The 16,000-nt window shown below is 49.6% G+C and overlaps 1 pseudogene; it reads left to right on the top strand.

Moving 5' to 3' along the window:
* LOC129783466 (hydrocephalus-inducing protein homolog) overlaps positions 1–16,000 on the top strand; it is a 66,584-nt pseudogene that overhangs the window by 11,614 nt on the left and 38,970 nt on the right.

A 16,000-nucleotide genomic window follows, 5' to 3' on the forward strand; every position in this document is an offset into this window, starting at 1 on the left:
CAACAAAAGCAAATAACATTCTTCATTTGCCAATGAGTTTCTGAGGATCGAAACAGTGCAGGACGTGAAGTACCCAGATAATAGGTGCTTTAAATTCATATGGGCTGCCCATAGCTTTTATTTTAGAGGGCTTAGGCTGCAAGATTGGGTACAAAATTGCCAATTCAGAACGACTTGCTGAAGATGAAACGCTTTCCTGAAATGCGGTATTAAATCATGCAGGTTGCTTGCTGCAGTTCCCTTCCTAGTATTTTACCTTCCAAATAGGAAAAGCAAAAGCCCTTCTGCAGTTTCTAGGGTGAATATTTGAGATGTCTAGAAAAGGAGATTATTCTTTTTGTCTTGGGTGGGGCAGCATCTGTATTGACAAGCTTAAACCCCAGCTGAGCAGGTGGTAGGCGAGGTGCTGGGTGGTGGGTGAGGCGCTGGCTGTCAGCGCTTGCGTTAGAGCAATAGGTACGTGTCTGTGCCTGGGCTGGCTGCCTTAGGGCCCTTCCAGGAGGGGATGGGGACGGGAGCAGGAAATCCCAGCTGTGGGGGAGTCTGGATCGGTTCTGCTGAAGGGAGTTTGCTGCTGTATGCAATTCCTAAATCATTAAAATCCTAAAGCGCTTGCTGCTTCAACAGTGATAAAAATATCAAATTAATTAAAAGCACTGAGGAAAAAATCAGGGCAGCCAGTGAGTGACGAGAAGCAGAGTTTTTATCAGCTCATCCATAAGAGCGCTGCTGGGGGTAATGGCTCCTGGCCCTATGGCAGCAGATTTACCACTGATTTCAGTGGGGGCAAGGTGATAGTTCCAGCGCAGCGATGCCACGCCATACATCTGGAGACTGCTCTGCTCATCTCTACAGTAACATGATTTTGGTAATTTGATTTGCCTTCCTGCTGCTAAACGCCAGACAGCCGGGGCGCGGGGGGGATTGCCTGGCTCTGTTCTGCAGAAGGCAGTGGCTGGGACTGCACAGCCGGCTTTGCTCTGGTGGGGTGTCTGAGTGTCCCCCGTGTGCAGCTCCCGATGCCGCCTGCCTGGGGTGGGTGTGCTAACCAGGCACGCCGTCACTTACTCCTCTAGAACAGACCTTACAGAGGGGTGTGATTACGGCATCAGCCAGAGCTGTCTCCTGTGTCCCCTGAGGCTGGGTGAGATGTAAAGGGAAACGGAGTTCAGACACAGGAAGAACTAACACCCTTTAATTCTAGCGCAGAGGTGGCATAGGCTGCTGAGGGCAGGGGTGGAACTGTTAGCGCTTTTAGGTACTTGTGAAACCTCTCGCAAAAACAGTTTGGGTCTGGAGCTGAGCCAGCTCTGGTGTGGGGAGATGGATCAGGTGGCTTTTGAAGGGTGCGTGTCCCCAGCCTTGGCCCTATAACGCTGTGAGAAGGGGCAGGAAATACAGCCGTACCCTACACTGCCCTGACGCTGCCGCAATTACCGTGTCCAGCTTGTGAAGTATTTCACCGAAGACTGACCGTTGACTATGCATGTGGTGAAGTCCTTTTGAAAGTGTACCTGAGCATCCCCTGCCAAGCTTCAACGAGGTCGCCGCGTTGCTGGCACTGGAGTTAGTGCTGTGGCACAGCTGGGTTCTCAGTGGTGCTTCCAATAGTCTGCAGTGGCGATCGAAGCAGGCTGCGTTAGTGCTGTGATCCCTTGCATGAAGAGACTGTTCTGGTGTCTCAGAATCAAAGCATCAGATAATTGTGGTGCTGCCCGCTTGCTGCAAAAGCAGGTGAATCAGTGGGGTTGTTTCTCCTTTGCAAGTTAACGACCCTGTGCAAGTCATGCTACTGGAATGAAAGCTCATGAAGGTAAAAAGTACTGTGTCGTTACTGAATGATACTGCTACAGTCATAGAAAACAGCAGTTTTCCTTCTGCCGTGGGGAAAGTACTAAAAGCATTGTGCTGAGATTGTTTCTTTCCCTGCAGGATTATTTCCACGAGCCCATCTGCATCACAGAAAGGGGAGAAGTTTGCTGTGCCTCTCCGAGCTATAGGTGCCCGAGCTATCCTGGACTTCCCCGACCAGGTGAACTTCTCAGCCTGTCCAGTCAAGTACAGCACCCAGAAAACACTGCTGGTTCGCAACATCGGTAACGGGGCGGCCCGCTACTGCATCAGCCCTCAGAGGTAGGGAGCTCATCTCTTTTTGTGCAAAACACTGTTGTGTGATGGTATAGTTGGTAAACAGCAACAAAAAGGAGCCAGAGCATGTGAGCTGCTGTACTGCTGCCGTGGCTGGAAATGGGCAGGGCACGTGGGGTTTGCTGTTGATTATAGTGTTTGAAGCATGGCGCAACCTCCGCTAAAACTCTGCAAGCTGCAGAGTGGAGTTTTATAGTGCAACGGTGTCTTCAGTGCACAGTCGTGCAAGACTGATTCTGTTAGATTGAACGAGCAAATGTAGGAAGGCAGCCGGACTGCCCTTGGGCTGTATAAGATCCTGCGGGGCAGACGACAGCTCTAGGAGCTCAGTTCCTGCAGACCAAAGGCAGTGTTAAGAAATGGGCAAGCTCTGAGCTGGTGGAAGAGGCATTTAAGAATTTATCATCAGCTTTACCAGCAGTTTGTCTATAGTAGCAAGTGCAATCAGAGATGATAGATCAAAGCAACTGGTATTGAGACCCTGACAAAAACCCTGTGGGGTCCAGAACCTGGTTTTCCAGTAGGTTTGATCTGGTCCCTGGGATCCACTATTCTTCATTAGAATGAGCTCTTAAGTGGAGATGAGCTGGCAGCGGCTTCAAACCGGCACTTTAGCCCCAAAGCAGAATGCCAATGGGCGCACAGGCAAAAGGTGCAGCAAATACCTGGTGCGTGGGTTGGGAGCCTTTTCTAGAGCTTTGTCTCTCTCAGATCTCCTGGAAAGTGCTCTAGCATGCTGTAGTAGCTACCAGCAACCCCCTTGATCTTCAGAACCTTCTGAAATGGTTATGTGGCCCTATTGGCCAAATATACCCATTCCCTGGGAGGCCACAAGCACGTGGCATTTCGGCAGTCTCCTGGTCAAGCGCCTGATGTGTGCTGTGTCGTGGACAGCCTGTACTGTTCCTCTTGGTCTGAGAAGACAGTCACTGGTTTTCCAGTTTGCTGAACTGGAGAGGATAATGCGTTTTGGAAACTGCACCTGCAAGGAAACCACTTCAGCTGGCTGGTAGTTAGCTCCGTGTTGCTTGGTCCCAGAGGTTTTGGTGTAGGAGCTGAGGTCCAGAATGCAGCAAAGACCTGCTGTCTGCCTTAGTGCACCTGAGTTGCTTCGGTTTCTTCCCCAGGAAAACAGGGGTCAAGAGAAGGCTCTTTGCTCTTTCTCCTGGGAAATGTGAAGGTCCAAGAGGCTTCTACCAAAGCCTGGCAAGGCTGTTGAAGCAGGCTTCCAGGATGCTGTTCAAGCAGGCTGCTTCTTTTCACTGTGGAAATACATAGGCAGGAACTTGTAAATCCCTGTACAGCTTCCCTCTGGGATTTCCAGATCTAGTCGTCACCACCAAAACAAGTACCCAGTCGTGTGTAGCATCTCTTGGCCATGCCCTTGCCAACTGTTCTATTGAGTGATACAGCGTATGTTGAATCCTGCTTGATACGGATTTTATGCTGAACTTCATCAATTGAATGTTTCAGTCCTGATTTGCAGCAAAGGGATGGGAAGCGTTACGAAAGCTTTATTTCAAACTACACAAGAAAGTACAATTCTGAAGAACTGGATTGCATGTGTGCAGAGATCAAAAGCTGGTAAGATTTCCCATGTCAGCCAAAGGCATCAGTCATCTCTTCCATTTTGTTATGAACTTTTGAAAGCCAGTTTGAAATTTCAAACTGATGATCTTTGAATATAAGCAGCGTTTTATTCTAATTAGGTCGTCCCCCACTTTCATTCAGATTTCTTTTTTAAATACTCTGAGGTTCCTGTCTTTCTGCTCTTTTATTTTTCTTTTGCTTTAAGTGTTCAGCAAAATGTCATAATGAATTCCTCATTGGGAAATTTCTTAAAGGTTGAGTTCCTCTAATGCCTGTGTGTCTACCATCTGCCTATATATATGCACAGATGTATAGGAAATAATATGAGAAATCTGGGGAACATGTGAAATGGAATTGGGCTGCTGGAGAAGATAAAATCCTAGAATAACTTTGGAAGAGACCTCTGGAGATCATCTGAGCAAACACAGTGCTCAAAGCAAGACCAGTGTCAAAGTTTGATCAGGTGTGCACTCAACACGAAAAGTAAGACCAAGTGATACCAGCCTTCGTCTTTTCTTCTCAAGGCTGTGCGAAGCCATTTATCCCAGCATCTCCCTGTATGTGCTGTGCTCCAGCCCCTAAGCTCCTCTTCTGTAGAAAGGCTTTCGTGCCCACCAGACTGTACTGCCAGGGATTCTTCCATCCCAAATACAGGTGGTTGCATTTTCCATCCCTCGGCTGCATGCGGTTCTGCTGTGTCCCCTGAATAGCAGCCCAGCCCTCCAGTATCTCGACTGTACTCCCCCAAGCTTGTATCCTCCACTCAAAATCCGAGTGCTCCCCACTCTTGACCAGGTCACCACGTCCCCTTGCAGCCTGGGAGCAGAACAACCACGTTCTCCCTGTGCGATGAGGCCATGGTGGGCCAGGAGTGGTTTTCCCAGCCAGTGCTGGGGACTGCACTGGGTGACAGTGGGTTCCCTGCTGCTTGTGCTGTGAGCAGTTGCTCAGGTGCCTGCCCCGAGGTCCCAGGTGAGCTCAGTGGCTCCAGCAGCCCCAGCAGAAAAGAACTGACCTCCCAGCTGGCATGACAAGTTGGCTGGAGAGTCTCACCAATACACTGCTCCACAGGCGAGTAGGTCATTAGCTGTTAATTGTCTTTGAACAACTCTACTTACAGAGGCTTTCGCGGGAGAGACCGCTTTCCTCCTCATGTCAGGGGATTAATTTCCCTGCGTTAGAGGCTGTAACCAAGGCTGCATCATTATTAACGACAGGGGAAGTTTTTAGTTTAATGTCATGCATGCTTTTGAATGACTCCCATAATGGCTGTTCAGCATCACAAACACTTAAACCTGTGCTTTGGACATTAATGAGTGATGTTTCCTGTCCTGGAGAGCTTAATGTGTAGATACGAGACGCAGTATTTAAGAGTTACGGCATAGGTGGTAGGAGTGCCAGCCTTACAGACTTACATTCAGGACTGTTTTAGCTTCTTCCTATTTAGTGGAGAACTGAAGCAGCTTTAGTGTGTGCTTAACTTTTGCTGAGTACGGATGTAGTGTTGTGTTAAAGCCAATATTAATATCACGTAATAGCTTTGTGTGCCACTATGTGTGAGCGTGCGTGCACGTGAGAGGGGGAGGAGGCTTAGTGGAGTAGAAGGGAATGAGAGATCAAAGTTTGTAGACCATCAGCTGGCCTCTGTGTCCTTTATACTCTCTCTGCACGACTGAGACTTCTTAGCTGCTGCAACTTCTGTCTTCTGGCCTGGGCGAATTCAGGCTCTTGCCCCTTTGCAAGGCAGCTGCAGGCGCCACAGTTTCCTAGTCCACGGCGCTGCTCCTGTCACCTCTCTGCCTCCTTTCTCAAGATTCCCTTCTCTATGGCATCAAGTGTAACCTACCAGCTTTCACCTGCAGTGCATTTTTCAGCCCATCTCCAATGCTAACCTTTCCTCTCGGTCAGTACCGCGAGCTCTGCTCTTGCAGCGGGTCACTTCATAAGGACATTCCTTGCCTCTTACAACTTTATCTAAGGACTTGTGTGGTGTATTTCACTCCACGGCAGAGCTCTCAAATGAATCCATGGGGCCAATTCAGCATCCTTCTGCTGTTGCTTGTTCAGAACTCTCCCTTGCCATGGTATCTACCAGAAAACATGGCCACGTTTTGACTCCTCTTTAATAAGGGCGGGGGGGGCGCAGGGACCCTAACACCAAAGCACTCCCCATTATGCAGCTTGGCTTTGTGCCTGTCCTCCCCCTGCATGCCCATACCCAGCTGTTCACTGCATAGTGTAGTAATAAAAAAAAAAATAATAGTATAAATATATAAATATAAAAAGTCTTTTCCTGCCGTTCTCATTGTTAAGGCTGGTTATTGAGTTTCTTCTCCACGGCATTCACGGAGATAAATGTCATTCCAGTACATTTCAGTTGAAAATGGTGCCTGGAAGCAGATCTCAGTGCAGCACTGCCTTTTCCTGACGTTACACTGTGCTGTGCTGTGCTATGGGTTAGAGAGGATCTGTCTGAGAAGGTCCATTTAGGAATGTCCCATCAAGCTCTGGAAGCTCAGGAAATGATCCTACATGGCACAGTGCCAGGAGCCGCCTTGCATCCCTCCCTGCAGTACCCATTATACTACACGGAGGTGTGGGGCTGGAGAGTTACCATGGGATGTACAGGGATGTGACAACAGAGCCTACGTGCAGGGAAAGAGGGAAAGAGAGAGCTTGTGAGATGCTGGCTCTGTGCAGGATTTTTTCAGTATGGAGATGGAGTCTTGGATGCTTTGACCTAACAGACTGTGTTTACTGGAGTGGTTACAGTGCTCGACTTTGGCTTTTATACCATTACCAAAAAATTACGTATGCCAAGATTAAGTGATCTTTGGGGTTTTTTTCCTGCAATAGGTCTTAGTTGACAGAGGGGGCAATTCAATCACCAGTAATTTTACTGTCGGTCTTGGGGTTGGAGGCAGCTTTTAATGAAATCAATTCTCACAAACTCAGATGATTTTATAATGCAAATTAAGGCACCAGTGGAGTTAAGGGGTCTTGGTTGTAGAAGAGAAACATACCATGGGACGAAGTATGTTGCAGCCTCGTTGCACGCTGCACTGACTAAATGTACGGTTGCAGGAGAAAAGGCAGCGCGGTAGTCGGGAAAGCCTGAGCCACAGAATTGTCAGCGTTGTTCACTTGTCAGTTGGTTGCTAAATTGCCAGGAGTATTTTGCCCGTGGTATCCTCATGGGATTTAACTTTTGCCCAGCTTTGTCAAGATGGGGAGCTGATGCCTGGTGAAAGCAAGCAAGATGTAAACGCCAAGACAGATCACAATGAAATTGCTTACTAATCTGGGGTTGTTCCCTTTCTGAAGGGCAATTACAGGCAAGATCTCAGCAGGTTCTGCTGGGAAGGTCTCCCTCAGATTGGTGCGGCTAGATGAGTTTATACAAGCTGGGGATTGCAAGGCACCGCTGGGAGATCTGGACCTGTGACAGTTTAGATGTTGTACAACAAAGCAAATGTACAAATGGACGTAGTTGAAAAGCATGTCAGAAGAAGAGCTATTAATAAACCTCCAAACCTTATCTTTCCTGTTTTTTCAGGAGCAGTAGTGATTCACTAACAGGGTAGATCTAACAGGACAAGAATTACCGTAAAGAACAGCTCACAATTAATGGCTAAAAGGCCAAAGTTTAGCCTGCCAGCTTCGTCTGTTGGCAGTGGTTTCCGTGTGGCTATTAGTGTGTCAGGGACGTTTCCTTAGCATCTCTTACCTGTAGGCTGCAGGGAACAGCTTAGTGATGTGGACTGAAGTTCAGAGTTCAGGTTAAGCATGGACCTTACATCCCTCTGGGTCTTGGAAAACCAGGTCTATGTGAGGCATACCAAGCTCCTGCTACAGCAGGAACCAAGTTGTCCTGTGGGTACAGCGTGGGGTGGGAGGCAGGAGGTGCGGTGTCTGACTTGTGCTCTGTTTCTCAGTCCTGAGAATGAGTCCTGACCTCGGTGGGATCCTCTTCTCTGGTAATTTGAAGATATGAAGGTATCTACTTTCTCGGGCATCCCCTGACGTCATCCTCAGGAGTGTCATTCCCATCCCAGCTATCTGAGGGCAGGGGTATGCAGACATGGGGACGGAGTAGGAAGGGTATGGGATGGGAGGTAGGGCTCAAGTGTGGCCTTTAACCAGCAGCTTTTCTGTTCCGGCAATGTTTCTGGTAAAAATAATGAAATAAAAAGGGGGGGTGGGGGGGGGTGGGATTTTTCTGTGCCTTTCCCACAGCAGGCAGTGATCCCAGCCAAGCACCAGCAGAGCCCTGCCCAGTATAACCAGGCACAACCCCCAGTGCAGGTGCAGGGCCATGTAGAGCAGCCCGGTTCTGAGGCTGGCGGCGCCTTGGCTTTCCTCCTCCCTCTCAAAAGTCTCAGGTCCAGCACGTGAACATTGCGGGCCCAATGCTTCCCCATTAGTCACTGGCGATGTTCTTGCTAGTCGTGATGGGAGCAGGTCAGGCCCCCAATTGCATCAGTGTCTCCTTAATGAGCAGGAACTCCAGCAATTTCATCAGCTGTCACTGCTTCCATGAGCGAAGCTCAGCTTGCGCATGGCTCCATTTTTTCTCATTATTTTTGTGGGCTGCACTCCCCAATCACTGTAGAACTCTGCAGCACATATTTTTAAGGTGACAAATTGACCAGCAGCAAAGCACTAAATCCAATAACTTTTGCTTTCTAAGTGAGGCTGTACAAGAGCCGCAAAGCCCAGCTGCTGTTGTGCAGAAACATGTTGCATCTGACTTTTCCCTGAGCATTAAAGGACTGAATTATGTGTCTGTCAGCTGAGAGCTGTTTACCTGGCGACAAATCATAATTGCTCTTGTTAAATCTAAAGTACACCGACACATTTTCATACTATTTCCCACACATTGCACAGAATTTCTCTAGTAGGCCAAGCAAACAGTTACCAAGCCTGGATTACAACCCAGAGCCCCAGACTGCATTGCTTGTGAATACGCAGAAAACCTCCTGTTAAAGGTGCCTTGATATGCTCCTGCTAGCGGTGCTTCATTTAGCTAGAGATTTAATTGTTCAGGCTGTAAATGGGATACTCCTTTTGTGTCTTGTTTTCTTGTTTCTGTATCACTCTAATCTGCCTTTGCACTTGTACAGATTTTTCTTTGCTTAGAACAGCTTTCATTGAAATGCTGATAAAATGTGCCCTTTCTGAGGCAAACCCAGGATGCTTTCAAGGTAAAAAAAAAAAAAAGATAGATTAATTCTGCCAATTAAAGTCTAATTATTCTCCGGTCATTCAAGAATAAACTTCTGTTCTCCCTGTCTGATTTCCAGGCTGTAATCTCACTGGGACAGGTATTGCCTTGACATTTGCATCTCTTGAGGTTTATAGGTGGCAGGAAAAGACGGATTCCTGAGGAACTCGGTGTCAAGTTGTGCATGCAAATAACTCTTGCCATCTCCGTGCCCTTCAAAATCCCTCCTCCGATCGTATCGCTGGCAGTCAGACTCTTGAGCCTTGCTGCAGAAAACTGGATGCAGGGTATGGGGGAGACGAGGTCATTTTATCGCTTAGGATCTTCTGAGGGCTGGAGCTCTTCAGGAGTCGGGTCGGTGGCTCAGTTCCTGGCCCTGTATGTTCTCTTTTTCTGCTGCTGACTGTGGTTTCTTGGCCCCTTGCTAATACAGGTGAGCTGGAGTGAGCTAGACGGCAGAAGGAACGTAGTCCCCAAAGGTCCCACAATAATCCTGATGTGCCTCTCCGTGTTGCAGCCCTTTCTCTGTTGATCCCTCCGTTGGGACTCTTGGGATTGGCGATGCCATGCAAGTAACGGTGGACTTCCACCCAGAGAAGACTGGTGATTATTCCAGGCCCCTGACAGTTCACTATGACACAGGTAAGGTCTGGGCACTGCATGGTGCCCAGTCTCTGCGTCCTTCAAAGCAGAGACCTTTCAAAGCAGAAAAATGTTAAGCTTGCTTTGCAGACTACTTCTAAAACCTTTTCTTTCAAAACCTCTGTATGTTTCGGTGCTTAAGTGAGCAGGTAAGGGGCAAAGGCTGAGTGTGCCCTTGTTCTGTGTGGCTGTGTGCCGGTCTCTCCCTGGGGGATGCTGGTGTCGGCTGGGTGCTCTCCACCCAGCACCCCCCATGACTGCCATCTGCCATCATTCCCTGTTGTCCCGGTCACCTTAATTCCCTCTCCAGGTGTATCTCCCCTGTCCCGGCTTTGCCTCAAAGAAAAGTGACAAATAGTTGGTGTTTAGGGGGCTTTTAAAGTGCATCCCCTCAAGCAGGAATGAGGTTTTTTGGAATCGGGTTTTGCTGGGAGTTGCTGAGTCGGAGGCGGGAGGAACCTTGATTCTCCGTTACGGTGTGCATATGCACGTGTGAAGCTTCATTCCTTGGCGGTGCTATGTTTGAAGCGCGACGTGGGAATGCGTGCCTCTGTCAGACTCGCTCCAATGCCGCTGTCTCTTACACATCTGTCCCCTGCACTGCTTCTACGTTGTTTTGCCGCAGAGCCTTGTTCTTTCTTTTTGCCTTCTCCCACAGCTCACAACACAGGACTAATGCAGCCAGGACTTGAGGGCTCTTGGGATTTGGCAGGAAGAGCTCGCTGCCTCCCGAGATAGGTGTAACATTTATATTAGGCTAGGAGAAGCTGAGGTCAGGCCACAGAAACACCATCAGCTTTACGCTTCACTTAGGAGTAAGTGGGGAATATCTTTAGGAAAAGGCGCCATGTTAGAATGCTTCTGTCGGCCTTGGCTCAGCAGGGGTATGTTGTGGTGCCGAACGAGGCGCTTCCTCAGTTGCGTGAAGGCACTTGGCGTGTGTTTCCTCTCGCCTGAGAGGGAGGTTTGGTTGGTCCCTGTTCCTCAGCGTTGGTCCTTGGAAGTGTGGTGTCCTAACCGAGGGGATACTGTGTGCTGCTTTAGCCCGGCAAAGAGCATTTTAGTTGTCTTGGGTTTGTGGAAGTTACAAATGCTCCTGTATCTTCCAAACACTTATGTAGCCTTACGACTTATTTCAGCTTTGTCTAATGTTTTCCAGTTATTGACATATTCACGGAGAATGGTTGATGCTCACTCAGAGGAGCTTATTGTTTTGGGTGACAGTTTCTAGGACGGGTGACTGAAATATCAGCTAGGGAAGCACAAAAACGTGCCTTATTTGTATGCCTATACAGAATCTATAGGATAAAATTCAGAGGGCTAGAATTTCTCTGGGGCAGATGAGCAGTGACAGTGGAGATTAGGGCCGTAGGGTTTATACTTTGTGACGGAACAGAGTGAGCGAATAATTAGGGCCAGGATCTTTGTGGCTTGCTTTGAAAAACCTGAGAGTCTTGTTCTTACTGAAACAGCTGGTTCCCCCATAGTCAATCTTTGCAAAAGTGATTTGTGTGGGTAGGCCACGGGGATAAACTCTCTGCTGGCTCTGAGATGGGTGTTTTCCCAGGAACACGTGCAGCTCCCTGGGAGATGAACCCAGGATTTCATTCCTGCCTGCCAGTACAATGTTGCAGTTATTTTGAAATAAACTACGAATTGCGAAGGAGAGCAAGGGGATAATGAAGGGATTATCTCTCTAGCTTTGAAGCGTACAGGTAAGTGAAAGGCTGCTGAGATGAATTGCTAAAGTGAAGCAGAAACGTTTAATCAATCAGTCTTTCGAGGTGTGGTGCAGAGCTTATTGCAGGAGTAGTGCAGAGCACCAGACAGCGTTCCCTGACCTCGCGTGGCGAGCCCTGGCTCATGTGTCCGGCACCACGGCAGGCTCCCTGTGACGCGCGTACAGAAAGCAGCCGGGTTGGTCTTTCAGAGCCACCAACAGAGTGTTTATTAAGAAGCAGAAGTGCTAAGAGCAAAACAGCAGTTTAAGGTGTTGGGAGGCGTTTCCCTCGCTTTGCTGTGTATCAGTACTGACTTGCTCGCAGGCAGCAGTCGTTCTCAATGGATCACACCCTTCTTAGGGTGACTTACGCAGGATCAGGTGAACATTGCTTAAATTTCTGCTGAAGCTGGGTCAGATCTGTCCCTAGCATTGCTTAAGCAAGCATGGAGCTCTTCCATGTGAACAAGTCACAATTTTTCCCTTAGTGTATGATTTGGTTGATTTAAATTGTGTGTCTTTTGGGCTGGTTAGGAGCACAGGTACTGTCCCCGGGATAGACTGTGTGTGTGGTGGCGGTTCTGTTGCTACAAATTTATGGATGAGTGTGGAGAAAATGTTTGCTGCTATGAGCGTAATGATTTACAATGAAAACTTGTCCTTCAGTGCTTTACATGCCTAAACTCCTCCTTTTCGCCTGTGTACATGTGTCTGGGTGTGAAAAATCCCAGCTCGTACTGAAATGAGGGTGACTTGGGATGTTCTGGGCTCCAGCATATCCCTGTCCAGCACCTTAACATCAGATTATGGTACTTGAAAGGGTTTCTGAAACCTGCGTGCGAAGCACTCGTACAGCTTTGGAAAAGGTTTCAATACCACTGAAAGTCCTGTCGGTCACTTGGCCTTTCCCAGATGACGTTCAGCCCACCCTGTGTGGACCGTGTGGATGTGGGAAAATAAGTTTATGGAGGTAAGTCCTAGTCTCAACCAAGTCAGTATTCATGAAGTTTTGATATTCTTTCAGCTGTCAAGTCCTGCTCAAGTGAGATGATGCCCAAGCTGCTTGCCCTGAGTGCTGCTGATTTTACACCAAACCCAGTTTGCTGCAGTAACAACATTTATTGCAACCTGGCAGCATAGCACCAGCTTGGTGTGGGAAGGTGAGCTTTGCTCAGGGACACGTGGCTGAGGAGATGCATGACGGGTTCCCAGAGGTGTGCCAGAGGTGCAAAGCAAATCCACCAGTCCAGTGCCATCCGGAAACAATAACGTCTACGGCAGGTGCTCCATGCAGGTGAAGAAGGCTGCCAGAGACAGGAGGTGCCGGCGAGATGCTTGGAGTTGTGGAAGGAGAATTGCTTCTCTACTCAGAGCTCCCTAAATGCTGACACACATTAGGCTCCTGTCTCCAACGAGTACTAGTATAGTATGATGGGTGGTCTTCAAGGTGTAGGACCAGATCCTGTGCCTGTATGTGGGTGCCAGCAGTGCCCACTGGCCCTTGTGGCAAGGCGCTACAACACGCTTCTAGCCCAGGGGATCTGTGGTGCGGTATTGAAATTCCTCTGTGCAGTTTTTCCCCATCGGTTGCTGCATCCCTTGGCATCTCTTTGTCAGCACAGAAAACTTCAGTAATTAGCAAAGCACCACTGAGCTTGTGCGTGGCTGACGGACGCTATATATTGAGATGCTTTTATTGCTGTCAGTAATAAAAGTAGTGATGCAGATGGCTCTCTTTCAGTAGCTCTGTGAGTCTAATGCAGAAGCAAAAGCCTGGGGCAGGATCTCACCCTCTTTGAGGGGGGAGATCAGAACCCATACCCATAGGAGTATTTTAGGAGACAGCATACCCAAGAGGAGGCAGCCCTCAAGCAGAACTGCCTATTCCATTACTCTTCTGTCTCCCCTTGGTTCAGAGCCCCAAAAAGCGGTTTCCCCAGAAGAGAGGTAACGTGTGTGGCTCAGGAGTAGTTCTCGGTGGTTTTAGTCCTGCTGGAAGCCTCCAGCCTTGTGCTAAAAGCCTGCTGAGGAACCGTCTAGGTGTTTGGCAGATGAATACCCTGTTTTCCCTCAACTTCCCACACAGCTTGCAGGAGGGCTGACAGCTGCTGAGCAGGAGCTGTGCTAAAGCAAATCTTGGCTTGTTTGCTGTGGATGGCAGACCCAGGCTCAGAGCATCCTTTGTGGTTCTGCACGCCCAGGGCACAGATGGGGGAGTTCAGCCTCGGCTCCTCAATTGCTTACTTCAAGGGCAGGTAGAAAGTGCGAGCAGGGTCTGATTCTGGCTCCGTGGTTGTTAATCAGAGTGAGTTTTCCTGCGCTGGCTCAGTTCCTGTCCCCGTAGGAAGTGGGTGAAGGCATGTCTCCCCTCCTGAGCCCTGGGCAGCAAAACTTGCTCTGTGCCAGATTCAGGTTATTCCTATATGGCAGGAGGGAGCAGCTAAATAGGCTTCTTCAGTGCAGCACGCGGGGAGCTGGATGTGGAGCAGAGCTTGCCTTGCCCTGGGTCAGGGAGGGGTCTGGCTGCCTTGTTCCCCCGCCGCTGAGCTTTGCTGCCTGGCCCTGGAAGCAGGGGGTCCCCAGCACCGTTTCCTCCCCATTGCTGCTTGCTAGGCGTGGGGCAAATGCCAGCAGCCTCGTAGAATCATAGAATGATGGAGGTTGGAAAAGACCTTGAAGATGACCAAGTCCAACTTAACCCCGGATTGCCAAGCCCACCACTAAACCGTGTCCCGAAGCACCACATCTGTGTGTTTGTCGAACGCGTTCAGGGGTGGTGATTCCAGCCTGCAGCGTGGAGAAGCAAGCCCTGCCGGAGCCGTCTCCTCCCTGGCAGGGTCCCGCCAGCCCCCCAGTCCCGAAGGCTGGCCAGCAGCTGCTGCTTAGGCTGCCCGCACGCGGGGGGCTGCTGCGGGGGGGTTTGGTACTGAGCACCGGAGAGCTACTGGGATGTGTGGTTTGGGTTGGTCAGTAAGCGTGATGAGCTGGCCTCAGATCTTCCCCTTCCTCTAAGCCAGCACCAACACTTGCACGATAGACAAGATCTCCTTAGGGCAACGTACGCATAAAAAATAATAACAAAAGAATTTCTTGGGTAGATCTGGAAGAACTGGCTGGGGATCACTGTATTTAGTGCGGCAGCAATGCTCAGGGTGGCAGGGGATGTCAGAAGAGGATCTGGGTCGTCTGCCCTACGCAGGATGGCCCGAGCCACTGCCCTGAGGTGCCTCTGCCCTTCTCGGTCTAACCACAGGCAGCTTCTCTGTGCTGCAGCAGCCTCTGGAGCTGTGAGTGATAACCGCCAGCTTGAGAAAGCACCGAGGTTTCATCACAAATGGGGGAAAATGAGGCATGAGATCACAGGAAAAATCAAGGCATATGAAACACGATTAATTAGGGAGCTGATGTGGAGCTCTTCAGTCACCTGTGGCACGACAGAGAGTTTGATGTGGTGTGTTAGAGCCATTTGGGTTTGGTGAAGATGACGGTAACTACAGAACCGGGTGTGCTCGTCTGGCAGCAGGGCAAGCACAGCCTGTGCATCTCGGCCGCGGTGGGAAACTGTGGTAGGGGCTGCATCGCGTTGCAAATGGGCCGAGGGGAATTGTCAGGGGCGTTGCTGACTGCTCAGCTCCTGCACAGATCAGCATGGGGTTCCCAGCCGGGAATGTCGGTGTGTTGGGGTGCTGAATCCCTTTCTTCAGCTGAAATTGATGCTGGGCTTAGCTGAATCAGCTTACGTTGGTAAATGAGGCCACCTCTGCAAGGGCTTGGCGGTGTGTTAGTGGCCACTGTACACACGCAGGAAGCTCATTAAATCCCAGCCCTACGTGTTTATTGATGTTTGAGGCTGAACAAGTAACGGCAGCATGGATGTGCCATCACCTGTGGGCATCTCAGCTACTCGCAAGAGTAAAACATTACCTCGCTGTGATATTAGTCTGTGGTTTTGTGCAGACTTTGGAGAAGACAACCACCTCTGCATGCCTCTCTTCTCTTTCCTTTAAGAACCCCCTTTCTACCGAAGGTCTTGTCATCTTGCCAGGCTGGCACTACCATCAGTAGCTTCCAGGAATTTATTTGAAAACAAAATGAAAATCCTATTGACTTAGCCTCTAGATCAAGCCTTTTTCTTTGTCTTTTCTCTCTGCAAACCCACGGATGGATGTGGATAGGCAGCAGGGTTTAGCTGAAGTTCAGCCCTTGCTGTGTTGCGCTTCACGTTCCTGAGATCACTCAGGTTGCTGAGCCCTCGCGGTTTGTGCTGACTCCAGCCAGAGCGGAGGAGGCTCAGGACTTGCCTGAGCAAACCCTCTGCCTCGCTGCATCTTGACCTGAGCTGTGCCTGTGTCGTGCAGGGTACCAGGGTGGGAATGCCAAAACCATTTCTGGTTTTAACCTTGGTCTGGTGTGAGCGTTCACAGGGGCTCTGATGTCGCAGTGTGTTCGGTTCCTATCGAGCTAAATTCACGGCAACAGCCCCATAGCTTCTGGTGGCCACCACTGTGTGCCACTGGTGGTCAGGTCTGTAGCTCTTCATTGCCGTGCAATTCTCCGATCCTTCAACACCAGGCAGGCTGGTAGTGGCTTCTTACCAGTGCTGAGAGGTGGGGAAACCTTCTGCTTCCCTAAGCAGCAGCCTCTCTTGGCTCCAAAGCTTTACTGTAGTGCGTGAA

This window comes from Falco peregrinus, unplaced genomic scaffold (genome assembly GCF_023634155.1).
Source record: "Falco peregrinus isolate bFalPer1 unplaced genomic scaffold, bFalPer1.pri scaffold_42, whole genome shotgun sequence".
Classification (NCBI taxonomy): domain Eukaryota; kingdom Metazoa; phylum Chordata; class Aves; order Falconiformes; family Falconidae; genus Falco; species Falco peregrinus.